Consider the following 27,521-nt stretch of genomic DNA (forward strand, 5'->3'; position numbering starts at 1 on the left):
TTCCTCAAGTTTCATGCCTGTTGTTGCATTTTGCAGAATTTTCCTTCTTTTTTCAGGCTGAATAACAATTTGTTGCATGTTTATACTACATTTTGTTTATCTGCTCATCTGCTGATGGAGATTTAGGCTGCTTCCACATCTTACCATTGTCGCTGCAATGAACACAAAAGTACTAATAACCTTTCAAGATCTGATTTCAATTCTTTTAGAAAAATACCCAAAAGCAGGATTGCCAGATCATGTGGCATTTTCTATTATTAACTTTTTGAGGAAACTTCATGTTGTTTTCCACAATATTTGTACCAATTTATACTCCCACCAACAGTGTATGAGGGTTGGTGAGGATAAAACCATATCCTCAGCAACACTATTGTCTCATCTTTTTTGATAATAGCCATTGTAATAGGTGTGAAGTGACCTCTCATTGGGATTTGTTTTGCCTTTCCCTGATGATTAGTGAAACTGAGCATTTCTTTCCCCAGATACCTGTTGGGCCCATTCTTTGGAGAAATGTCTACACAAATATTTAGCCTGTTTATGTCTGTGGTTGTTGTTGTTTTACTATTGGTTTGTAGAAGTTTTTTTCATATATGTTGGAGATTGACCACTTATCAGATATATGGTTTGGAAGACTTAGCATTGTGAACATGTCCATACTACCCAAAGTGATCTACAAATTCAATGCAATCCCTATCAAAATCCTAGTGGCATTTTTTACAGAAACAGAAAAAACAATTCTAAAATTTATATAGAACCACAAAAGACTATGAATTGCCAAACAGATCTTAAGAAAAAGGAACAAAACTAGAGGAATCACATTTTCTGATTTCAATGTATACTGTAAAACTATAGTAATTAAAACTGCATGGTGCTTGCATCAAGACAGGCATACAGACAAATGAAACAGAATAGCAAACCCAGAAATAAATTCATGTATATCAAGTCAACTGATCTTTGACAAGGGTGCCAAGAATACACAATAGAGAAAGGAGAGTCCTTCAACAAAAGTCCTGGATATACACTTGCAAAATATTTACATTGGATCCTTATCTTACACCATATACAAAAATCAACTCAAATGACTTGATTGAAGACTAAGTGTAAGACTTGAAACTGTAAAAGTCATGGGAGAAAACACAGGAGAAAACTTTATGTCACTGGTCTTGGCAACGATTTCATGAATATGATACCAAATCACAGGTAACAAAACCAAAAACAAGCAAGTGGGGGCTATATCAAACTGCAAAGCTTCTGCACAACAAGTGAAACAATCCACGGAGTGAAAAGATAACCTACAGAATGGGAGAAAATATGTCTTATTTTATCCTCCAAAGATAGTCATTCAGAAAGCCCAAGAGACTCCTAAAAGAGGAAAGGGAGTAGAAGACTGGCTTATTACTATTAAAATATTACTTATCAGCTATTAAGAAACAAATACATTAGGCTAACATGTTTTTGATTACCAACTTGGAGCTGGGCTAGGCTCTGAGATGACAGGACAGAGAAGTTGTGAAAGGAGAGATGGAGAAGCAGAGGGGCAATGTGAAAAGCACAGGGTGCTGTCCAAGACGCTGCAGGAATTTCAGTCTGTGCTTTGGAGAGTCCTCTGGTCAATGCAACCTCAGGGACAACTGAAGAAGAGATGTGGGTGGGGGCCCTGATGCCCAATTTCACTTACAGAAGGGATTTGCCCTTGCATTTAACAACCCATGAATGAAAACCAATGTTTAGTTTAAAGGGCAAAGCTCTTCACAGTATCCCAGCTCTTGGTAAGCTGGACACAGGGGACAGAGTATAGCAAATTCAAGTTTTGGATTTGCTACAACACTGTTTGAGTAAGTACTTCGCTTTAATCCTGCAAACTTCAGTTTTCCCTTCTACACCATAAGATATGAAAGTAAATGATCCGTCAGAACCCTTCTGCTTTAGTATTGAATATTTATGTTTTTTTTTTCTCAAGGATAACAGGCCTTGGGATACGACTGGAGAAATGATAAAACATTTTTTCACTATTGAGATACAATCCACATCCTTTATTCATAGACTTTGTCACAGATTCTCATGTTCTTTGCTACGGGTTAAATTATATCTTCCTCAAATCCGTATGTTGAAGTCATAACATGCAGTATCTCAGAATCTGACCTTATTTGAAATAGGTCATTGCAGATGCAATTAGTTAAGATGAGATAAAAGAAAGACATAAAAGGTATTCAAATAGGAGAGGAAGAAGGGAAATTGCTACTGTTTGCTGATGACGATGACATGATCTTATATATAGAAAATTCTACCGACTATACCAAAAAAATCTGTTAGAACTAATAAATGAATACAAGAGAGTTGCAGGATACAAACTCAACACGCAAAATTAGTAGACTTTCTATACACTGACAACAAATTATCTAAAAAAGAAATCAAGAGAACAATCTCATATATAATAGCTATGAAAAAATAATTAAGAATAAATTTAACCAAGGAAATGAAACACTTGTACACTGAAAACTATAAAACCTCAATAAAAGAAATTAAAGAAGACACAAATAAATGGAAAGATATCCAGTGTTCATGGATTAGAATAATTAATACTGTTAAAATGGTCATACTACCCAAAATTATATATAGATTCAATGTAGTCCTTATCAAAATTTCAACATTATTTTTCATAGAAATAGAAAATAATCCTAAAATTTATACAGAACCGAAAAACTTTGGGTAATCAAGCCAAGGCAATTATGAAGGAAAAGAACAAAGGTGAAAGTACCACCTACCTTATTTCAAACTAAACTACATAGCTGTAGTAATTAAAACAGCCACCCCTACCCCACCGCCCCCCCACACACAAAATAAAAAGACACATTGACCATGGTAACAGAAGAGAGAGCCCATAAATGAACTCATACATTTACAATCAACTCATTTTTGACCATAGGAAAACTGGATATCCACATGCAGAAGAATGAAATTAGATCCTTATCTTACAGCATATACAAAAATCACCTCAAGACGGATTAAAGACTTAATTGTAAGACTAGAAATTCTAAAACTACTAGATGAAAACATAGGGGAAAATCTATACGACATTACTGTGGGTAGTACATTTTAGATTTGACCCCAAACGTACAGGCAACAAAAGCAAAAATAGACAAATGAGATTACAACAAAGTAAATGTTTTCTTTGCTGTGCAGAAGCTTTTAACAGTGTGCAGCAACAACCTACGGATTGGGAGAAAATATTTGTAAGCCATACATCTGGTAAGGGGTTAATATCCAAAATATAAAAGGAGCTCATACAACTGAACAGCAAGAAAACAAAACCCAACTGAAAAATGAGCATGGGACTTGAATAGACATTTCTCAAAAGAAAATACAAAAACGGCCAACAGATACATTCAAAAGGCTCAACATCACTAACCATTAGGAAAACATGAATTAAACCACAATAAGATATAATCTCAAATCTGTTGGAATAACTTTTTTCAAAAGATGAAAATAACTGGTTGGTGAGGATGTGGAGAAAGGGGAATCCTCATACACTGTTGGTGGGAATATAAATTAGTACAACCATTATGGAGAATAGTTTGGAGGTTCTTCAAAAACCAAAAATAGAATTACCATATGATCCAACAGTTTCACTTCTGGGAATTTACTCAAAAGACCTGAAATCACTTTGTCAAAGAGATGTCTGCTTCCTCATGTTCATTGCAGTTCTAATTGTAACAGCCAAGTTATGGAATCAACTTAAGTGTCCATCAACAGATGAATGGATAAATTAAATGTGGTATATATGCACAATGGAATACTATTGAGCCTTAAATAAAATAAGGAAATTCTGTCATTTTGATAACATGGATGGAACTGGAGAACATTATGCTAAGTGAAGTCAGGCACAGAAAGACAAATACCACATGTTCTCATTTATATGTGGAATGTAAACAATTAAACTCATCAAAGCAGAGAGTAGAGTAGTGGTTAAAGAGGCTGGCGGGGTGGGGGAATGAGGAGAGGACTGTCAAAGAGTACAAAATCTCAGACAGGAAGAATATGTTTTTCTTCTTTTTTCCAATGCCATTACACAGCATGGTGAATACAGTTAATAATAGAGTATTGTACATTTCACAATTTTAAACGTTCTCACCACAAAAATGTTAAGTATTTTAGGTAATGGGTATGTTAGCTTGATTTAATTATTTCACATTATATTTATGAATTATAATACCACTTTGTACTCTGTACTCTGTAAATTTACATGACCATAAATTATCAATTTATAATTTTAAAATGAGGTTATACTGGAGTAGGATGAGCCTCATCTAACATGACTGGTGTCTTCATGAAAAGGGGAAATTTGCACACAGAAAGAAACACGCTCACTGGGAGAATGTCATGTGGTGACGGGAGTGATGCTGCCATCAGCCAAGGTCCTACTGAAATCTGGGATAGAAACCTGGGACAGATCCTGCCCTAGATCCTTTAGAAGAAGCATGGCCCTGCCCATACCTTGATCTTGGACTTCCAGCCTCCAGAACTGTGGTGCTTTGCTATGGCAGCACTAGCAAAGTAACATATTTCTCCACCTTGCTTCTATGCATGTCACTTTCTTAGCAAATTCTAAGCAACACTTGTCAATGAACTTTTCTAGAAACCCAGGTCTCCATTTTTCCCTTCAGGCCAAACAATGTTTTTGCCACATCAAGAGGCCTTTTCCATAAATTTGGATGGCCACTTATCATTTGATTTTAGTAAGCAGGGCATAGGGTTAGGCCATTAAATTCTCTATTCAATCATGAAAATTAAATTTAAGTCCGTCTACATATATACTGTGTTCCATTACCTAAGATGTAAAATTTGTTTAAAACATGATGGCAGTGATGGCAGATGATATCAGCAGTGATGGTAGTAATAAATAAGATATCCTGGAATAAACATAAGACATTACAACATTTCCAGTATAAACCTTTTTTTATCCAAAAGATTGCTAAGCATTTTCTGTTAGGCCCTATGCCAGTTCCCTTTACAGAATATTGAACTGGATCTACTGAGATTTAACTTGCCCGTCCATTAGATTTAATGTTTCACCAACCACCTTACTCTCCAAGGAAGTGTTACTTTTAGAAATTAAAGCAGAAATCTGAGATATAGCATATGTCAGTCACTTAGAGGAAAAAATGCCTCCATAAAAGTATAAAGCAGAAGAGTGTAAGAAGAGCATGATTTAATTTAAAATTGTGGCTTTAAAATTTATAGATTGAGTAGTTTAAAAGTATCCTCCCTCATGTGCTCAAAGTTCCTTAGAAAGGGAATCTCTCCTTATTACACAAAATGGGCACATACAAATTCAGGGCTTAAAACATTGCATTAAATGATAGTAACAAATCTGAAAATAAACTATCCTAGATCAGTGCTCTCAAACTTTCAAATGCAAAAGAATCACTTGAATTATTGTTAAAACATAGATTCCCAGATATTCTGGTATATTCTGATGCAGTAGAAGCTACGCATCTGCATTTTATTTTATTCTGAGATAGCGTCTCACTCTGTCACCCAGGCTGGAGTGCAGTGGTGCAATCTTAGATCACTGCAACCTCTGCCCACTGGGCTGAAGCCGTTCTCCCATCTCAGCCTCTAGAGTAGCTGGGACAATAGACTCACACCACACACTCAGCTATTGTTTTGTATTTTTAGTAGAGACGGGGTCCTGCCATGTTGCCCAGTCTGGTCTGGAACTCCTGAGCTCAAGCAATCTGCCTGCCTTGGCCTCCCATAGTGCTGGGATTACAAGCATGAGCCACCGCACCTGGCTTCATCTGCATTTTAAAAAGCATCCTGGTAGATTCTGAAACAGGAAACAATGATCTCTATGTCATGTAACATTTTTTTCTAATAAAAAGTTATTCCTTAACTGTCACCTTTTATAATAATCTTTTAAGTAAATATTCAAATCAGATTTAAAAAAAAAATCCATAAGACACTATATTCTGACTTTTGGCTTAGAACCTATGGTCGCTATAAAATGTAGTGCCATTTCAGCCCCATGAGTCACAAAGATTTACAAATAGGACCAGAGCTCACCAAGGAAAAGACACGAATTCCCTAATATCCTTGCAATGAGAGGTAACTAGAGCCAAGGGGTGGGGACGGGCATTTTGAGGAGTGTTCTGGATAGAAAAACTTTTTCTCAGTTTGCTTGAGCATCGAGCATTTGAACACACTTGTCTCTTAAATAAGGAGAACGGCTTCATTTTTCACACCCTCCACAGGCTCAGTGAAATATTACAGTGCTCTATTTTTATGTTACTTTATAGCTACATAGTGCTTTCTCATTTAATCCTATGTTTAATTTTAATATGAAAATGTTATGTAAATTCAGTTCTAACATCTTCTTTTGGTAAATTATAACCTAAATATCTGGGTTTACAAACTCTTCTGCATTCTGGGTATCGTTGCTGATTTTCTAATAGGTATTTATGCTTGGATGTCTCTCAGGCATCCCAAGCTCAACACAGAAATTATTGCCTCTTTGTGCTCCAGACCTGCTTCCCCTACATTGCTTGCCTCATGAACAACAAAGATATCCATGCTGTATTTAACTCCAATTTTGATTTGAGAGTCAAAATAAACCTGTGGTCCTCTGGTTCACTTTTGGCTGGTCACCAGGTTCTGTTGGTTCTTTCTTCCAAATATCTCTTGAATCCCTTCCCCTCTATCCTATCCCTAATGCCACTGCCTCAGTTCAGAGTCATACTGCTTCTCACCTAGATCAGTGCTTCTCAAACTTTAGCATGTGTCAGAATCACACAAAGCGCTTGCAAAAGCACAGACTTCTGGGTCCCACTCCAAGAGATTCCGATTCAGTAGGTCTAGGGTGAGCCTTGTTCTATGCATTTCTAACCATCTCCCGGGTGATACTGTTGTTGCTGGTCCACGGTGCACACTTTGATCAGAATCAGTGTCACCTGGTGCAGCTCAGCCCAGACGCCTGCTCAAATCTCCTTACACAGCACACACCTCAGTCCCCTTGCTCTCAGTCAACAAAGCCGCTTGAGGAAGCCTCATCATGGCCCTGCCAAAGATGCCTTTTATGAGGATTCAGTCACCTCAGGAGGGTGCCAGCTCTGGTTTATCTAAGAACCCATGACATGCTGGGCCTCCTAGAGCAATAGGGAAGACAGGTTTCTTCCAACTCTTTCAGCTCTATCTGCATGCAGGATCTTATCAGTTCTCTTATAACAAAAATCCTACCCAGTTAAAATACATGTTACAAAATACTGTGATGGAAAGAGGATAGGAAATGGAATCAGTGTTAGAGAGTGGTTTTGCCCCTAGAACAGGGGTCCCAACCCCTGGTCATGGATCAGTACTTACTAGGAAGCAGGTCTCACAGCAGGAGGTGAGTGGCAGGCAAGCCAGTAAAGCCTCATTGGTAGTTACAGCCACTCCCCTTCACTCGCATTACCGCCTGAGCTCCGCCTCCTCTCAGATCTGCTGTGGCATTAGATTATCATAGGAGCACAAACCCTGTTGTCAATTGCGCATGCAAGGGATCTAAGTGCATGTCCCTTGTGAGAGTCTAATACCCACCCTCTCCCTTCCCACAGGGCTGTGGAAAAGTTGTCTTCCACCCAAGCAGTTCCTGGTGCTAAAAAGATTGGGGACCGGTGCCCCAGAAAACTGCTCCTCGGGGATCCTTGGTCCTTGTAAGGTCCTGCTGGTCCTCCTGAAAAGTCCTGACCGAGTAAATGCCCGACAGAAGCGGGACATGAAACAGGAAAAATCTAATGGTTTGCATTAATTATTATTTGCGGAAAAAATTGCTTCTATAGGGACTGTAGCAGAAAATTATAAATAAATTATTATGATAATAAAGTAAGACTAGAGAATGCAGTGTCTAAATTTATGCTTCTTTATAGGAAGATAGAATGATGCAGGGCTTAAGAATATGGGCTTCAGAGTCACACAAACTTGAGTTCAAATCTCAATCATATCACTTAGTCACGTAGATTCGGTTATTGAACTGCTCTTAGACTCAGTTATTTCATCTCTAAAATTGAGCTAAGATCACCCACTCTTACAATTGTTGTTAGAATCAAGTATATCTATGCAAATCTCCACGTATACTATATATCTTCATATATGTCCTATATATCTCCAGATCTATCTCCATGTGGATATCCCCCGTATCTCCATATATGTATTACACATAAACCATACACATACACACACACATATATGTACACAGACACATATATACATATGTGTTAGTAGTATACTGCCTGGCATATAGTAAATGTTCTATAAACAGTAGGGGTAGTAGTAGTGTATGATTATTAATAAGGAATGAGATAGAATGACCAACTTAAATCTCTAAAACTTGAGAAATAACTTTCCTTACTGATGCTTCATCTTGTTGGTTCTTGTTATATTTCCCTAAGCATACCAGTAAGTCATTTATTTATTATGTACTGTGTGCCAGCCATTATGAATACAAAGCCATGTGAGGTATAATCCAGGCTCCCTTTACTTCTAACTCTTCACTCTCATTCCCCTTAACTCCCCATCAAATTTTTTCTCCTTAATTTGAATGAGGTGAAACTGCTGGTGAGTAGCATTGGGACTCTGCTGATTTGGACATAGAAAAGTGTCAGCTTCTCTTGCTGATATTTCTTTACATGGCTCTGCCATCTTGCACTGTAGCTTTTGCTCAATCAAGCCTGGTGCAGCCTTATCATGTCTTTGCAATCAAGTAATTTCTGCAAAAGGTATATCATCTTTCCTTGAGTGATTTCCTTTATCCCACCGCTGCCTTTTTCATCAATTCTTCCTCTTGAATTTTGAAGAGACTCTCTGCTCAGCCATATCTGTCTCATGGTGATATTGCTGTTGATTTGGGTCCACAATGTTTGGAACTTCCTTGTCCCTGTCCTTGTCCTCAGGTTGTTAACTCATTATATTCTGCCTCTGACACAGCTGTTCTGTGGGTTTCGTCTGAAGGCTCGCTTCCTTCTGGAAATGGTACTGACACTCTTAGTCAAACCATTCTCATCAGTGCTTGGGTCTTGGTTCTTTGAGATACTCTCCTTTAGGAATAGATTCTCCCATTTCAATGCTGTTCTTGCTGCTCAGTGTAATCTTTACTGCACTTTCACTTGTACTTATGACAATGCTGTTTTCTTCTCCAACATGATTGTCTTCTCTTCTAGGCATTTTAATATTTTTATTTTTTTTCTTTCCAACTTCTATTTTAAGTTCATGGGTACATGTGCAGGATGTCAGGTTTGTTACATAAGTAAATGTGTGCCATGGTGGTTTGCTGCACAGATCATCCAGTCACTTAGGTATTAAGCCCAGCATCCAATAGCTATTCTTTCTGATGCTCTCCCTCCCCCATCTCCCACCTTCTGCCAGGCCCCAGTGTGTGTTGTTTTCTACCATGTGTCCATGTGCTCTCATCATTCAGCTCCCACTTACAGTGAGAACATGCAGTGTTTGGTTTTCTGTTCCTGTGTTAGTTTGCTGAGGGTAATGGCTTCCAGTTCCAAGTAGCAGTTGAAAGTAAAGACATTTTCACTAACAAACAACCTGGGCTTTCAACATTCCACCAAAAAAACTAGATGCCTAATATTATGATAAGCTGAAATTAAAAGAGTGATATAGTAAAACTTAGACTATGTCAGGCAGGAGAGAGCATTGTGGAATTTCCATACCTTCAATTTTTGGTAGGGTTAAAAAAATACAGTTTTGACACTCAAATAGGCTACTCTATTTCTCTCATATTTGATATAGTCCCAAGATCCAATAGAAGGCACCTTCAATTAGTGAGATTAAGCTTCAAATGACTTTGTGTTCAAATCCTACTCTTACTTCTGTGACAACTTAGAATTTCCTCTATATCTCTTAACACAGGTGAATTTTTTTTCAATTTTAATTTAAATTTTAAGTGACAGGGACATGTGCAGGATGTGCAGGTTTGTTACACAGGTAACATGAACTCTTTAAAGGAAAAAAACTGATCGTATTTATTTTTATACTTACCATATTTGACGTAGAATTCCTGTTCAGTAAATATGAACTGAAGCATGAGAGAAACTCTACCTAAATGACATGGTTATTGAAGTACTTAACAATAACATGAAAAACATATGTAGAACTACACACTGTAACATACTGGAGATTAACTTCTGCCATAACAGTGTGAGGAGCTCCACTGACCTGTTCCCCAGTAAAAGCGGTGAAAATGATAAAGCAAACAACATATTTAAATCCTCTGGAAAGGATTCTAAGGAAAAACAGCAAAGAAGCATCTATTCAAGAAAATTCAGTAAGAAATTTGAAAGTCTGTGGTATGTGAACCAAGACCACTTACTCCACTCGTCCCCACATAAGGCAGAGACTCCACTCCAGACTGCTGCAGCCAAGAGCACAGGGCTTCCTTGCCCCACCAGCTTCTAGTCAGAGAGGACTTTACTCCCAGAAGGAGCAAAACTTCAGTGTTTCTCATCTTACCCCCGCTATCTGTTACTGCGGTTATGTTCCAGGTCAGTGGAAATGAGTGGTAAGAGCTCTTTTCTTCTGCCCAGCCCCACCACTTGTGGAATGGAGGCTGTACGCGGGGCATGATGTGCTAACACTGGGGTTCTGATTGCCTGTCCCCGGCTTGTGAAGGGGTGGTTCCACATAGGAGCTACAAACTCATGTGACCTCAGGCTGCTGCTCCACTCGCCTGCACAAAGTGTGAAGTTCCTAGAGTGAGAATATCACTCAGAGAGAAACTTGCCACTGTTCTCCCACCCAGCTTCAAAGCCCTGGCTCAGAAAATTTTACATGGAAAGAAAAACAAGCATTAAAATAGTTATCTCTTAATCTTTTCCTGGATTAACCTGGACTTAATTTGCAATAGAGCGTGGAGAAGTTTAAACTTCATGCTCTCAAGAATACTGGATGTTATGGGAAAAGGTAATTGAGAAGAAATTCATGGATTTAATGAAAATACAGCCTAGACTGTAGATAACTAGTTTGCAGGAGAGAAGCAGGAATAAGCCTGCTAGAAAGAGCCTTCCTGAGGGCAGAAAAAATATCGAATACTGACTTCAAAAACTATTTATTTAGAGAGGGTGGTGGGAGATGCGTAAATAATGAAAAACTACTTATTGGGTACAATGCACACTGCTTGGGTGATGGGTGCACTAAAATCCCTAACTTCACTGCTATACCATTTATCCACATAACTAAAAACCACTTGTACCCCTAAAGCCACTGAAATAAAAAATGAAAATAAGAAAGAAACTATTTCCTCAAAGGCATCACAATTTGATGAGATCCATTCACAGAGCTAGTTTGTAGAGACTGGTTCACAGACCTAAAGGAAAGCATGATTAAAGAAGTGAAGGATGTCCCACCATTCCGACGAAAGTGATTAGTGGGAAATCTCTTTTTATTTTATTATTACTTTTTTAGAGATATGGTCTTACTATGTTATGAAGGCTGGTCTGGAACGCTTAATCTCAAACAATCCTCCCACTTCAGTCCCCCAGTAGCTGGCATTACAGGTACTGATAAAAAATATAGACACATAGATGTATGGCATAGAATAGAGGATCCAGAAATAAAGTCACAAATTTATAGCCATTTGATTTTTGACAAAACTGACAAAAACATACAATGAGGAAAGGACACCCATTTCAAAAATGGTGCTGGGAAAATTGGATTTCTATATGAAGAAAAAAACTGGATCCCTATCTCGCACCATATTCAAAAATCAACCTAAGAAGGATTAAAGACTTAAATGTAAGACCTGAGCCTATAAAAATACTAAAAAAAAAAACCTAAGGAAAACTCTTTTGGACATTGGTCAAGACAAAGAATTCACGACTAAGACCTCAAAAGCACAGGCAACAAAACAAAACAAAACAAAAACAAATGGGACTTAATTAAAGTAAAATGCTTCTTCACAACAAAAGAAATAATCAATAGAGTGAAAAGACAACCTTCAGAATGGGAGAAAATATTTGCAAACTATGCATATGAAGGGGGACTAATATCTAGAATTTACAAGGAACTCAAACAACTCAACAACAATAAAACACATAATACCATTAAAAAGTGGGCAAAGGACGTGAATAGACATTTTCAAAAGAAGACATACAATTGATCAACAGGCATATGCAAAAGTTCTTGATGCCACTAATCAGAGAAAGGCAAAATGATGCCATAAAGAGCTATCAACTTACATTAGTTGGAATGACTACTATTCAAAAAACAAAAAACAACAGATGTTGGTGGGGATGCAGAGAAAGGGGATTCCCACTGTTTGTGGGAATGTAAATTAGTACAACCTCTATGGGAAACAGTATGAAGGTTTCTCAAAGAACTAAAAATAGAACTACCATTCGATCCAGGAATCTCACTACTGGGTATCTATACAAAGGAACAAATTATTATATAAAAAACATACCTGTACCCGCATGTTAATCACAGCACTATTCACAGTAGCAAAGATAATCAGCTTAATTGTCTATCAACAGATAAATGGTTAAAGAAAATGTGGTATATACAGGAAAAAAAAAACCCCATCAAAAAGCGGGCAAAAGATATGAACAGACGCTTCTCAAAAGAAGACATTTATATGGCCAATAAACCTAGGAAAAAAAGCTCATCATGACTGGTCACCGGAGAAATGCAAATCAAAACCACAATAAGATACCATCTCATGCCAGTTAGAATGACGATCATTAAAAAGTCAGGAAACAACAGATGCTGGAGAGGATGTGGAGAAATAGGAATGCTTTTACGCTGTTGGTGGGAGGGTAAATTAGTTCAACCATGTGGAAGACAGTGTGATGATTCCTCAAGGATCTAGAACCAGAAATACCATTTGACCCAGCAATCCCATTACTGGGTATATACCCAAAGGATTATAAATCATTCTACTATAAAGGTACATTCACACGTATGTTTACTGCAGCACTGTTCACAATAGCAAAGACTTGAAACCAAACCCAATGCCCCTCAATAATAGATGGGATAAAAAAATGGTGGCCACTATACACCGTGGAACACTATGCGCCATAACAAAGATTGAGTTCCATGTTCCTTTGGGTAGGGGGACATGGATGGAAGCTAGGAAAACATCATTTGCTCCAGCAAACTAAAACAGGAACAGAAAAACCAAACCACCACATTTCTCACTCATTAGCAGGGGGGACTTGAACAATGAGAACACATGGTCACAGGGAGGGGGACATCACACACTGGGGCCTGTCGGGGGTGGGGAGCTAGGGGAGAGATAGCATTAGGAGAAATACCTAATGTAGATCATGGGTTGATGGGTGCAGCAAACCACCATGGTATATGTATACCTATGTAACAAATCTGCATGTTCTGCACATGTATTCCAGAGCTTAAAGTATAATAATGATAAAAATAAATACATAAAATAGGAACATTTGGAACAAAGACGACAACATATGAACAATAATTGTTTCTGGGTGACGGTTACATGTTTAACTGCTATTAATTTGTTGTTTCTCTGTAATGACTACATGGGCTCGTTTAAATCTATATATATTGTATGCATATCATTTCAAATATAAGAAAATAAAAAGCATTCTCGTGACCATAACAAAAAAGAAAATGTGGTATATACACACAATGGAATAATATTCGGCCAGACAAAAGAGTACAATTGTGTCCACTGCAGCAACTTGGATGAAAGTGGAGGCCATTATCTTAAGTTAAACAAATTAGTCACAGAAAGACAAATACAACATGCTCTTACTTGTAAGTGGGAGCTAAATAATGTGTACATGTGCTTGGAGAGTGTGGAGTGACAAACAATTGAGACTGGAAGAGTGGTAGGGTGGGAGGAGGTGGATGATGAGAAATTATATAATGGACACAATATATATTATTCAAGTGATGGATACCCTAAAAGCCCCAACTTCACTTGTATGTAGTCTATTCAGGTAACAAAATTACACTTAGACCCCATAAATAAACCCCATAAATTTATACAAATGTTTAAAAAAGAAAGGAAAGCTTGATGAAAATGTTACATCAAATAGAGAATATCAATGAAAGGATAGAAATTATTTTAAAAATGAAAATTTTGGAATTGAAAATTACAATAACTTAAAGAAAATTAATTAAAAAGAAAAGAACAGAGACTCAGAAAAATGTGAAATACCATTAAGCAAATAAGCATCTGTGTAATGGTAATACTAGGAGAACAGAGAATGAGGAAAGAGCAGAAAAATTTTTTTGAAAAAATAGTTTGAAAACTCCCCAAATCTATTAAAAACAGTATACTACACATCCAGGAAGCTCAACAAACTTCTGGTAGGTTAAACATAAAGAGATTCAGACAGACACAACATAGTAAAATTACTGAAAGTGAAAACAAGAAGAGAATGTTGAAAGTGGTAGGAGGAAAACTGCTTGTTACTTGTTAAGACAATTCCAGTGAGATTAGCAGCTGACTTCTCATTAGAAACAATGAAGGCCACAAGAGAGAAGGATAACATATTCAAAGCGCTCAAAGGAAAAAACCATTAACTGGGCTGGGTATGGTGGCTCACACCTGTTATCCCAACACTTTGGGAGGCCAAAGCGGGTGGATCACCTGAGGTCAAGAGTTCAAGACCAGCCTGGCCAACATGGCAAAACCCCATCTGTCCTAAAAAATACAAAAAGTTAGCTGGGCGCAGTGGCATGTGCCTGTAATCCCAGCTCCATGGGGGGATGAGGCAGGAGAATCGCTTGAACGTGGGAGACAGAAGTTGCAGTGAGCCGAGATTGTGCCACTGCACTCCAGAATGAACAACATTGTGAGACTTCAACTCAAAAAAAAAAAAAAAAAGAAAGAAAGAAAAGAAAAGAAAGAAAACCATCAACCTAGATCCATCCAGCAAAATCATCATTAAAAAAGCAAAATAAACGAATTTTCAAATAAACAAAAATTGAGACAATTGATTGCTGATAGATCCACTTTACAAAAAATACTAATGGAATTTTTGAGCTTGAAAGCAAATGATCCTAGACAGTAATTCAAAATCACATAACAAAACAAAGAGCAATGGTAAAGGTAATTACGTAATTATAAAAGGCAATGTAAATGCATACTTTTCCTTCTTTATTCTCTTAAGCGATTTGAAAAGCAATTGTATAAGACAATGTGTATATAATGTAATATTGGGCCTATAACACAGAAATATAACGTATGTGTAATATAGTTGCTAAAAACAGTGCAAGTAGGTTTGTAGGGGCAAAGCTGTATTGGGCTAAGGAAATCACCACAGACGGCAAACTAATAATTATAACAAGGTACTGCTGTGTTTGTAACACAGTGGATGTAATATGTGAAATAATAAACCACACAAATAGGAAAGATAAATAGAGCTATATATGAGTAAGATTTCTATATATCCCTAGAATTAAGCTAGTAAAACTCTGAAGCAGATTCTAAGTTAAGATGTATATGGTAAACCCTGTCTGTACTAAAAATACAACAACCATTTATAAAAACTGTTAAAAAAAAAAAAAGTAAAAAAAATTACTAAAGAAATTAAAATGTTTCTGTAGAAAATATTCACTTAAGCAGAAGAAATTATTAAAAGAGAAATAAACGAACAAACATACCTGAGACATTTAGAAAACAAACAGGAAAATGACTGATACAAATCCAATTATATTTAAAATAACATAACATGTGAATGAATTAAATAATCAAACCAAAAGATAGAGATTTTCAGAGACACAATTGTCTAAGGAAATAATTATTATGGAATACAGTTAGGAAATAATAGCAGGGAAAATTTAGGATACACCCTAATATGTGGCTGTTAAACAACATACTTCTAAATAAGCAATGGATCAAAGGAGATATCAAAAGAGAAATCAGAAAATATTTTGAAATGAATTAAAATGAAAACATGACATACCCAAATTTTGGGATACAGCTAAAACAATGCTTAGGGAATATCTATAGTTTTAAATTTCTATATTATAATGAGAAAAGATCTAAAATTTTGTAATCTAAACTTTTCCCTAAAATACCAAAAAAAAAGAGCAAACTAAATATAAAGCAAGCAGGAGGGCAGAGCATTATAAAGAATAAGTTGAAAATTAATGATATAGATAATAGAAATACAGAGGAATTCAGTGAAACCAAAACTGGTTAAAATATCAAAAAATAACAAAACTGTAGCTAGACTGACCAAAAACCAAGACTCAAGTTACTAAAATTAGAACTAAGAAAGATACTTCTTTTGACCTTATGGAAATACAAAGGTTAATAAATGAATACTATGAATAGTTGCTGTATTAGTCCATTTCATGTTGCTATAAAGAAGTATCTCAGACTAGGTAATTTATTTATTTATTTATTTATTTATTTATTTATTTGTTTATATTTTTTATTATTATACTTTAAGTTCTAGGGTACATGTGCACAACATGCAGGTTTGTTACATATGCATACATGTGCCATGTTGGTGTGCTGCACCCATTAACTTGTCATTTACATTAGGTATATCTCCCAATGCTATCCCTCCCCTCTCCCCCCACCCCACAACAGGCCCCGGTGTGTAATGTTTCCCACCCTGTGTCCAGGTGTTCTCATTGTTCAAGTCATACCTATGAGTGAGAACATGTGGTGTTTGGTTTTCTGTCCTTGCAATAGTTTGCTCAGAATGATGGTTTCCAGCTTCATCCATGTCCCTACAAAGGACACGAACTCATCTTTTTTATGGCTGCATAGTATTCCATGGTGTATGTGGACCACATTTTCTTAATCCAGTCTATCATTGATGGACATTTGGGTTGGTTTCAAGTCTTTGCTATTGTGAATAGTGCCACAATAAACATACGTGTGCAACTGTCTTTATAGCAGCATGATTTATAATCCTTTGGGTATATGCCCAGTAATGGGATGGCTGGGTCAAATGGTATTTCTGGTTCTAGATCCTTGAGGAATCATCACACTGTCTTCCACAATGGTTGAACTAATTTACATTCCCACCAACAGTGTAAACCTGTTCCTATTTCTCCACATCCTCTCCAGCACCTGTTATTTCCTGAGTTTTTAATGACCACCATTCTAACTGGTGTGAGATGGTATCTCATTGTGGTTTTGATTTCCATTTCTCTGATGGCCAGTGATGATGAGCATTTTTTCATGTGTCTGTTGGCTGCATAAATATCTTCTTTTGAGAATTGTCTGTTCATATCATTTGCCCACTTTTTGATGGGGTTGTTTGATTTTTTTCTTGTAAATTTGTTTAAGTTCTTTGTAGATTCTGGACATTAGACTTTTGTCAGATGAGTAGACTGTAAAAATTTTCTCCCATTCTGTAGGTTGCCTGTTCACTCTGACGGTAGTTTCTTTTGCTATGCAGAAGCTCTTTAGTTTAATTAGATCCCATTTGTCAATTTTGGCTTTTGTTGCCATTGCTTGTGGTATTTTAGTCATGAAGTCCTTGCTCATGCGTATGGCCTGAATAGTATTGCCTAGGTTTTCTTCTAGGGTTTTTATAGTTTTAGGTCTAACATTTAAGTCTTTAATCCATCTTGAAATAATTTTGTATAAGGTGTAAGGAAGGGATCCAGTTTCAGCTTTCTACATGTGGCTAGCCAGTTTTCCCAGGACCATTTATTAAATAGGGAATCCTTTCTCCATTTCTTGTTTTTGTCAGTTTTGTCAAAGATCAGATGGTTGTAAATGTGTCATGTTATTTCTGAGGGCTCTATTCTGTTCCATTGGTTTACGTCTCTGTTTTGGTACCAGTGCCATGCTGTTATGGTTACTGTAACCTTGTAGTATAGTTTGATGTCAGGTAGCGTGATGCCTCCAGCTTTGTTCTTTTTGCTTAGGATTGTCTTGTCTATGTGGGCTCTTTTTTGGTTCCATATGAACTTTAAAGTAGTTTTTCCCAATTCTGGGAAGAAAGTCATTGTCCTGAGGCTTCACAGTGCAGCTGGGCCCTGAGCCTGGCCCATGAATCATTTTTCCCTCCTAGGCCTCTGGACCTATGATGGGAGGGATTGCCATGAAGATCTCTGAAATACCCTGGGGACATTTTCCCCATTGTCTTGGCTATGGACTTCAGCTCCTCCTTACTTCTGCAAATTTCTGCAGCCAGCTTGAAAAATAAGTTTTATTTTCTACTACCTGGTCAGGCTGCAAATTTTCCAAACTTTTCACTCTGCTTCCCTTTTAAATATAAGTTCTCTTTGCTTATGCAAATGAGCATAGGCTTTTAGGAGCAGCTGGACCACATCTTGAATGCTTTGGTGCTTAGAAATTTATTCTGCCATACACCCTAAATCATCTCTCTTAAGTTTGAAGATCTACAGATCCCTAGAGCAGGGGCATGATGCTTCCAGTCTTTTTGCTAAAGTATAATAAGAGTGATCTTTGTTCTAGGTCACAATAAGTTCCCCTTTTCCATCTGACTTCCATCATCCTGGACCTCATTGTCCATATCACTATCAGCATTTTGGTTACAACCATTCAACAAGTCTGTATGAAGTTCCAAACTTTCCCACGTCTTCCTGTCTTCTTCTGAGTCCTCCAAACTAGTCCAACCTCTGCCCATTACCAAGTTCCAAAGTTGCTTCCACATTTTCAGGTATCTTTATAGAAATATCCCACTTCTGCTATCAATTTTCTGTATTAGTGCATTCTCACACTGCTATAAAGAACTACCCCCAAGAGTGGGTAATTTGTGAAGAAAAGAGGTTTGACTCATAGTTCCTCAGTTCTAACAGGAGTGTGACTAAGAGGCCTCAGGAAACTTATGGCAGAAGGTGAAGGGGAAGCAAGTACCTTCTTCGCACGGCAGCAGGAGAGAGAGAGAGAGAGAGAGCGCGTACAAAGAGGGAAGTGCCACACACTTTTAAAACATAATAATTGTGAGAACTCACTGATTATCACAAGAACAGCATGAGGGAAATCCACCCCCATGTTCCAATCACCTCCCACCAGGTCCTTCTCCCAACACTGGGAATTACAATTCAACATGAGATTTGGATGGGGAAACAGAGTCAAACCACATCACTTCCTAATTCATTTTATGAGGTCAATACTATCCTGATACACAAACCAGACAAATTACATCACAAAAAAAATAGACCAATAAATCTTATAAATATGGATGTAAAAATACTCAACAAAACACAAACAAACTGACCACATGATTATAAAAAGAACTATGACCATGACCAAATGGGATTTATCCTAGGAATGTAAGGTTGGTTCAGAATTCAAAAATCAATTAATGTAATACATTATCACAATATGATTTTTTTAAAACTCACTTCATCATCTCAAAAAACACAAAAAATGCATTTCACAAAATCCAACATCCTTTAATAAGAGGAACACTAAAAAAAAAAAGAAAATATTATCAACTTGATAAAGTCCATCTACAAAAAATTCACAGCTAGTGTCATACTTAACAGTGAAAGAATGGATGCTTTTCCTCCCGAAATCAGTAATAAGAAAAAAATGTTCATTCTCACTACTTCTATTTCACATGTTATTAGAGGTTTTAGCCAGGCAAATTAGGCAAGAAAAAAAAAAAATAAAAGATCAGTCCAATTGAAAAGGAAGAAGTAAAATTATCTCTATTCTCAGATAACATAATCTTGTATATAAAAAATTTGTAAGAAATCTGCTAAAAAGTGATTAGAGCCAATAAATGAGTTCAGCAAGGTTATAGATATAAGAACAATATACAAAAAATCAACTGTAGTTCTGTACACTTACAATGAGCAATCTGAAAATTAAATTAAAAAAGCAATTTTTTCACAATAGCATCAAAAAGAATACATAGTAATAAGTTTAACAAAAGAAGTGTAAAACCTATGGTGTGAAAAATACAAAATGTAATTTAAAGTAATAAAGGTCTAAATAGATGGAAAAATATTCCACATTCATGGATCAGAAGACTTAACATTGTTAAGATGGCAATACTCCCTAAACTGATCTACAGGTTCAACAAAATTTCTATCAGAATTTCAGTTGACTTACCTGTAGAAACTGACAAGATGATTGTAACGTTCATATGGAATTGCAACAGACCCATAATATCCAAAACAATTCTGAAAAAGGACAAAGTAGGAGGACTTTAACTTCCCAATTTAAAAACTCACCATAAAGCAATAGTAATCAAGACAGTGGTTCTGGCACAAGGATAGACATATAAGTCAGTGAAATAAAATTGAGGGAGTATCAAGAAATAAACCCATACCTGTATGGCCAGTGAGACAGTGGAGTGGAGTGGCACAAACACAACTCACTGCAACCTCAACTTTCTGGCTCAAGTGACCCTCCTGCCTCAACCCCCCACAAAGCTGGGACTACAGCATGGGACTACAGCATGTGCCACCCCTGCCTGGGTGTATTTTTTGTAGAGATGGGGTATCACCATGTTCCCCAGGCTGGTCTCAAACTCCTGAGCTTAAGTGATTCGCCCACCTCAGCCTCCCAAAGTGCTGGAATTACACGCATGAGCCACTGTGCTCAGCCCCAACTGATTTTTGACAAGGGTGCTAAGAACATTTAATGAGTAAAGAATAGTCTTCTCAATAAACGATGCTGGACAAATGGAAAGCCACATGCAAAAGAATAGGATTAGCACTTTACCTCATACTATATGCAAAAATCAACTCAAAATGGATCAGAGCCCTAAAGATAAGAGCTAAAACTTTAAAAGTATAGAAAAATTATAGACATAAATCTTTATGACCTCAGATTTGGCAAAGGATTCTTAGTTATGATACCGAAAGCATGTGCAATGAAAGAAAAAATAAATTGAGTTTTATTAAAATTAAAAACTCTTGTGGTTCAGCAGACACCATCAAGAAAGTAAAATATTTACAGAATGGAATAAAATATTTGCCATATGTCTAATAAGGGACTTATAGCCAGAATATATAAAGAACTCTTACAACTCAATAAAAAGACAAATAACCCAATTTAAAAATGGGCAGAAGACCAGAACATGCATTTCTCCAAGAAAGATAATACAAATGACCAATAAGCATATGAAAAGATACTTGACATTATTAGCCAGGAGAGAAATGCAAATGAAAATCACAACGAGATACCATTTCACACACATCAGGATGGCTAGAATAAAAAATATATAAACAAGTTTGGTGAGAACGTGAAGAAATCAAAACATGCATTCACTGCTGGTAGGAATGTAGCCATTTTGGAAAACAGTCTGGAATTCCTCAAACAATTAAACATAGAGTTACCATATGATCCAGCATTTCCATCCTTGGGGATACACCCAAGAGAAATGAAAACATGTCCACATAAAAAACTTAGATATTATAGATAATGCTGCTATAAACATTAGTGTACACAGTCCCAAATGTTAATCAACAGACAAATGAGTAAACAAAATGTGATATACCCAAATAATGGAATATTATTTGGCTATAAAATAAAATCACACGGATGCATTCTAAACTGTGGATGAACTTTGAAAACATATTAAGTGAAAGAGTCAGTCGCAAAAGATCACATGTGATATAATTCTGTTCATATGAAAGTTCGAAATAGGGAAATCTATAGACATAGATTAGTTGTTGATTAGAGCCAAGGAAGTTGGGATGGAGGTGGGGGGTGATAGCTAAAATGTATGGAGTTTCTGAGACGATAAAAATGTTTTAAAATTAACTGTGATGGTGGTTGCATATATCTGTGAATATATTAAAAACAGTTGAATTGAACACTTTGAGTAAACTATATCTTAACAAAGCTGTTTATGAGAACCTGTCAAGTACTGTCCAAATGGAAGCTAATACTGTTTTTTTCTTGAGTTACATGACATTTAAAAGGCTAGTTATGTAATGTCATTATAGCCCTCAGAAATCAATTTTTCTTAATGTTTAAGGAATTCATTAAAATTATAAAACATATCAAGACCATTAGGTGAGAGAGAATTTCTTTGTGTTACTGTTATAAGCAATCATCATCTTATACAGAATTTGTTATTTAAAATGGAAAGATATTTGGCTCTATTTTATTGAAAATCTACATTCTTAATATTAGCCTAATGGTTTCCTTTCTGAGAAGAAAGATAATTTAAGGGAAAGGTGTATTTGGCTTCTGGTTTGATAGTCCTCGTAAATGTGTTCTAGTCTGTTACACTTTGCGCATGTCATCGTCTTCTGAATGTAGCACATTATATAATATTTATTCTTTTTCAAATGTGAGATAAAATAATTTTACAGAAATAACAGAGAACTTTTATATAGGATTGGAATTTTAACTTATAAAAAAATATTTTTCTTATCTGCAAATTCAATGGCTTTTTTTCTAAAAAATTTTGGCTTTGTAACAAATTTTAAACACAAGTAAGTGTTTATCTGTTCTAGAAAATAATGTACAAAGAAGAAATGCGGAAAAGATAGCACAGAAATGGCCCAGTATGAACTTTCAAATAATTCTCTAATATTAGCATTTGTAAAGGACGCTGGTAGCCATTCTCTTCTTTGTCCATGATCAACTGAAAATGAAAAAGATAAATGATATTCCTAATTTGTCTTCTAGAAGGATGCCTCGATCGCTCCATATATGGAAACCTGTGTCTTTATCCTCCAGATAACACCAGTCATTAGCTGTGGGATTTACAGTCTGAGGCAAGGGTAGGATATTCCCTGAGATACACGTTATGATAAATAATATTAAATGATGCTTATAGACAAGAAGCTTGAGAATGACTTTAAAATTATTCTGTTTTTATGTTGCTGCATCATGAACCAATGCTTAACTATGCTGAATGAAATAACATTCAAGTATCTTATGTCAGTCACTAACCTATGATTACATTACTCAAACATGGCCAGGAAGAGGACTTGACTTACATTTGGAAGCGTATTTAGTTGATTGATATAACAACACAGCAAATAGTGGTCTCTAGAGTTGACCCAGTTGCATGCTGCTTGTCTATTCCTGGCTCAAAACACAAGATCCAAATGTTGCTGTTCTCCTTCACTGTGGCAAATGAGATTTTTCAGACATGATTGCTTAGTGACTTTTGACATATGTAGCTCAATCTAAAAGAAAATAATCAATGAGCTTTTCCAGTTCCTTAAAATCCCTAGGCCAAATAGTCTTGAATCAAAGAAGCTCAGGATAAATCAGATGAAAAGGTCATAGACAAACTATGTAGGCATCTGAGAATCTGGGAGGGTTTGAGTGATGGAGCATGGCCCAGGAGTTGGCCCTAACTGGACAATCAAAGAACATTTCCAAAGCACAGTCTATTGATTTGGAAGTTGAATGTGCTTTGATTATGTAATAACTGATTGATAATGGCAGCTTACTTGTCTTTTTTTCTTCAAGCATTTTCTTCAAGTTGGAAAATATTCACTATCAGGTAACCGTTTCAAGGATAATTGATAAACTACAGTGAATCAACAATCTTAGCAGAATTCTCTACTCATCAGTAATTTCACCCAATAATTCCAACATGGAGTTGTTGAAAGCCATCAAGTCAACCTCAATAAAACCAAGCGGCTTGACCTTGGTCATACTGATGATTAATTAGAAGAGATTCCAGGTGCCACAATTCCTAGTGGAAGCTCTTACCACTCCATCACCAATATCTGTTCTATGATTCTCAAAGTGTGGTCTCTGAATCAGCAGCTCCAATATCACCTGGAATGTTCTAACAGAAATACCAATGTTAGAAATGCAACTGCTCTGCTGAATCAGAAACTCTTGGGGGTGGGGCCTAGCAATCTAGGGTTTCATAAACCCTCCAAGTGATTCTAATGCACATTGATGTTTAATAGCTACTTCTACATATCCCCTGGTAACTGCATATCTATCTAATAACTTCAATGCATATCAAGATATAAACTATTTCCCGAAACAAAGATTCTAAATTACATCCCACACGGGCTTAGTATGCAGGGACACTGTCTTGCATTCTACTTGCTTGAAAAATGCCTTTACTCAGGGAGATTTGATTAAGACTGTAGCAGATGGAGAACTTACTGCATTTGTAACTATCACACAACATTGGGTTTCTCAAGGTAAGCTGTTCATTCAGATACTTGTCAAACAGTTACATTCAGCTAATGAACTGTGGGCTGTCATTGCCACAGGAACTGGAATATTTAGCCAAAGCGAACATTTTAATTAACTCAGAACACCATCTAGTCCTTTTCTCCAAACCTGCAGTAACCTCCCCATTGGCACAGAACTGTGGGCTTTTTAATAAAGGCCATTGTTTAAAAGGTAGGGGGAGGAAAACACCTTGCTACATCATTTAAGATCCTGATTTTGTTATTTAACTACTAAGTTCTTTTCCCCTGAAGGCTTTGCAGACACTGGCTCACCAGGAGATTTCTGCCTTTAATTTACCTACTCAGGCTCATTTGGAAACACATTTTCAGCAAGTTTTCACTCAGTTTCCACATTGTCTGATTCAGCCAAACCAGTCACTAGAAGCTTATATGGGATTAAAACGTTAGTATTCATCGTGGTCCAGGGATAAACTCTCTATCTAGCTAAATTAAGGTGACAATACCAGCTACTGAAGCACTATTGACACACCGGGGATGATTTCCTGTAAACTTTGCCCTCCCATCCCACCCCCCACCAACCCATGGCATGAGGCTAGAGAACACAGGGAACTTTGTTTCAAGCTACACAGGTTAGGAGCGAACATCACATCTTTTATCCCCTTTCACGTTAATTTTAGTGGGTGGCATTTTGGCTCTTCATTTATTTGGTGAAGGAGGTGCATGGCAAGACTTTTGGCAGGACGCAGGGGACAAGACCCCAAATCTCAGGTGCTTCAGGTACCCTCCCCTGAAAGCTCCCACTTCTCTTTTTTTTTTCTCCACGAGACGGAGTCTCGCTCTGTTGCCCAGGCTGGAGTGCAGTGGCGCGACCTCGGCTCACTCCAAGCTCTGCCTCCTGGATTCATGCCTTTCTGCCTCAGCCTCCCAAGTAGCTGGGACTACAGGCTCCCACCACCACGCACAGCTAATTTTTTGTATTTTTTTTAGTAGAGACGGGGTTTCACCGTGTTAGCCAGGATGATCTCGATCTCCTGACCTCGTGATCCAGCCTGCCTCAGCCTCCCAAAGTGCTGGGATTACAGGCGTGAGTCACTGCGCCCAGCCTCTTCTTCTTCTACCTGCTCTGCACGTTCTCACTTCCCTCCTTGGAGCCTCCCAGGGTGCATCCAGCAAATTTGTTTTTATGGGGAATGAACAGGTGACCCTCATGAACAGAACATGGGCTGATTGGCACAACCAGAATTAAAATAAAGGGCCCCAAAGGGAAGCATTTCGTAAAATGAACTATGTTCAAAACATGATCCAGGAGAGCAGGCTTGTTTAATTTAAGGAGAGATGGAGGGCTTTATTTTATTAACAAAATACCTGAAGGAATTCTGCTCCCAGTTCAGACTCTTTTTAATCACATCAATGTTAGCACTGAGGGCTGGTCTAGCTCAGGTGCTGGAGATGATGTTTTGACAAATTCAGGGGAGATACGGCTTGGCAAGTATTCATTAGGTTCACACTGCTTCCATTTCATCCATTCTCTCCACATTTGCTAGTTCTTCTGAATCTTCTATTTTTCAGTTACTATCACTAGATTTAATAATAATTTTTAATATAACGTTTTAAATCCAATGCCATATTAGTATTCCTGAAAAACCTTATGGTTTGCATAATTACATGCTAAAAACTACTCAACTTATGGAAAAGAAACAGGGTTATAGTGGATCATTCAAAACCTATAGAACCTTGTAATCAGAGAAGCAACAAAACAATAGTAATCCTAATTAAAATATTGGTACAGTTAATTCTCCACTCAGATTTACACCTAGATTCATTCCAAACATGGGTGAAGCCTGATATGCCTAGGGCTCATGTTCAACCTCAGGCTGAAGTTCTTGAAGACATTTCCTTCTGATAATGCGACCAGTTTCACAAACGTTAAAAATGTGATGCGAAGGTCACCCTCCTCAGTCAATTTTTGTTGACATAGAAAATTTGTAGCTTCTTCATCTGCATTTGCAGCTTCTCCAGATAGCTTAACGTAGTGCACTGGTTGTCAAAGTGTGGTCCTCAAACCAGCAGCTTCATGTAGAAATTTGTTAGAAATGCAAATCATTAGGTGGTATTTCAGACCCATGGAATCAGAAACCCTCTGGGAATGGGGGTTGGCAAAGAAGGGGAGCCCAGACTTCTGTGTTTTAGCAAGTTTTCCAGGTAATTGTGATGTATCTAACGTCTTAGAACAGCAGACGTACTGGAAAATGTCACTGTTCTTGAAGCCACCATACTAGCCACTTCTTGCGGAAGGCATTTCTGCATAATTTCAGGTTCCTTTCCATAAAGGTCTCCATATATTGATAAGACTTTGATTTAATGGTGAGAAAGCTAGCTTCTGATCTTGTCAGAACATTGTCATACTGCAAAAATAACCTGTTTGCTGACAAGACCAACAAAATTCACATCAATTCCCTACTGATCAATAGCATGTGAACTGAGTCACATTAAATAATATCGTGTTGTAGTTAAACAGATTGATAGAACGAAATTGTTAGGTACAGTGGAAAGAGCACTGGCTTTAGAGATCAACTCACTGAGTCTGAAAAGTCACTTCATCTCTCAATGCCTGTCATCCTCCATCTACAAACTGGGGATAATAACTTCTGCGTTGTGGAGTGCCAAGGTGTGCGAAGGAGACAATGGATGTAAAATGTCTAGAATATAGCAGATGCTTCAGTAGATTCTAATTTGAGTAGATTCTAATTCCCTGCCCTTCATTGTTTTTCTTATAAAATACTTTATTAAAAGAAAATGAAAAATATAGGCAGAATACATTTATAGAGATATGATAGTTGATTTCTTTCAAGTTTGCTCTATTTTTTCTTTGTCTGGTTCTTATAGGTCCTGACTTACATCAGACTGGGATGAGCAATGTGAATCAAACGGAAAGTAAAAACTCTAGTGGAATTGAGAGTGATTGTATTATTTTCTACAGATTCACCTGGGAATGAAATAAATCATTTAACAATTATGAAGATGCCTCAAATATTATAACATTACACAGGATATTAATGGTTATACAAATAATAATGATTTCATTTAAACATCTACACATTTTATATTAGTAGTCAATGTTAAAGTAGTCGTTCTGATAGCATGACTGTGGTAGCATCACTTTCATGTTATAGCTATGAAAGCAGAGGTAAAGTCTGCCAGGACCACAGCCATATTCACCAGCACCCGACACAGCACCACGAAGGACGTATATGTTCAACAAATATTTGTTGAATGAATAAATGTCATGTTTTAGGTAATTTGAAGTAATTTTGTACATATTTTATCTGAATCCCCAGAACACTAACACTTGGTAGGCTGAGAAGATTATTAATTCTATTTTATAAATATAAAAGGAGACTCAGAAAGGTAAAATGACAGATAGAAACTCAGAGATGTAAAGGTCAAGGTCTTAAAATGTGGCAGAGCTTCAGATTTTCACA

The 27,521-nt window shown here is 37.0% G+C and overlaps 1 long non-coding RNA gene across 1 annotated transcript; it reads right to left on the reverse strand.

Moving 5' to 3' along the window:
- Positions 1 to 23,646, reverse strand: LOC108526899 (uncharacterized). The gene is made up of 4 exons (XR_001884631.1): positions 23,597 to 23,646; positions 22,870 to 22,999; positions 20,021 to 20,091; positions 1 to 152 (listed from the first exon to the last, which is right to left on the reverse strand). It is a non-coding gene; the product is annotated as an uncharacterized LOC108526899 (long non-coding RNA).
- Between the last annotated feature and the right edge of the window lie 3,875 nt (positions 23,647 to 27,521).

This window comes from Rhinopithecus bieti, unplaced genomic scaffold (genome assembly GCF_001698545.2).
Source record: "Rhinopithecus bieti isolate Rb0 unplaced genomic scaffold, ASM169854v2 scaffold_3856, whole genome shotgun sequence".
Lineage (NCBI taxonomy): Eukaryota > Metazoa > Chordata > Mammalia > Primates > Cercopithecidae > Rhinopithecus > Rhinopithecus bieti.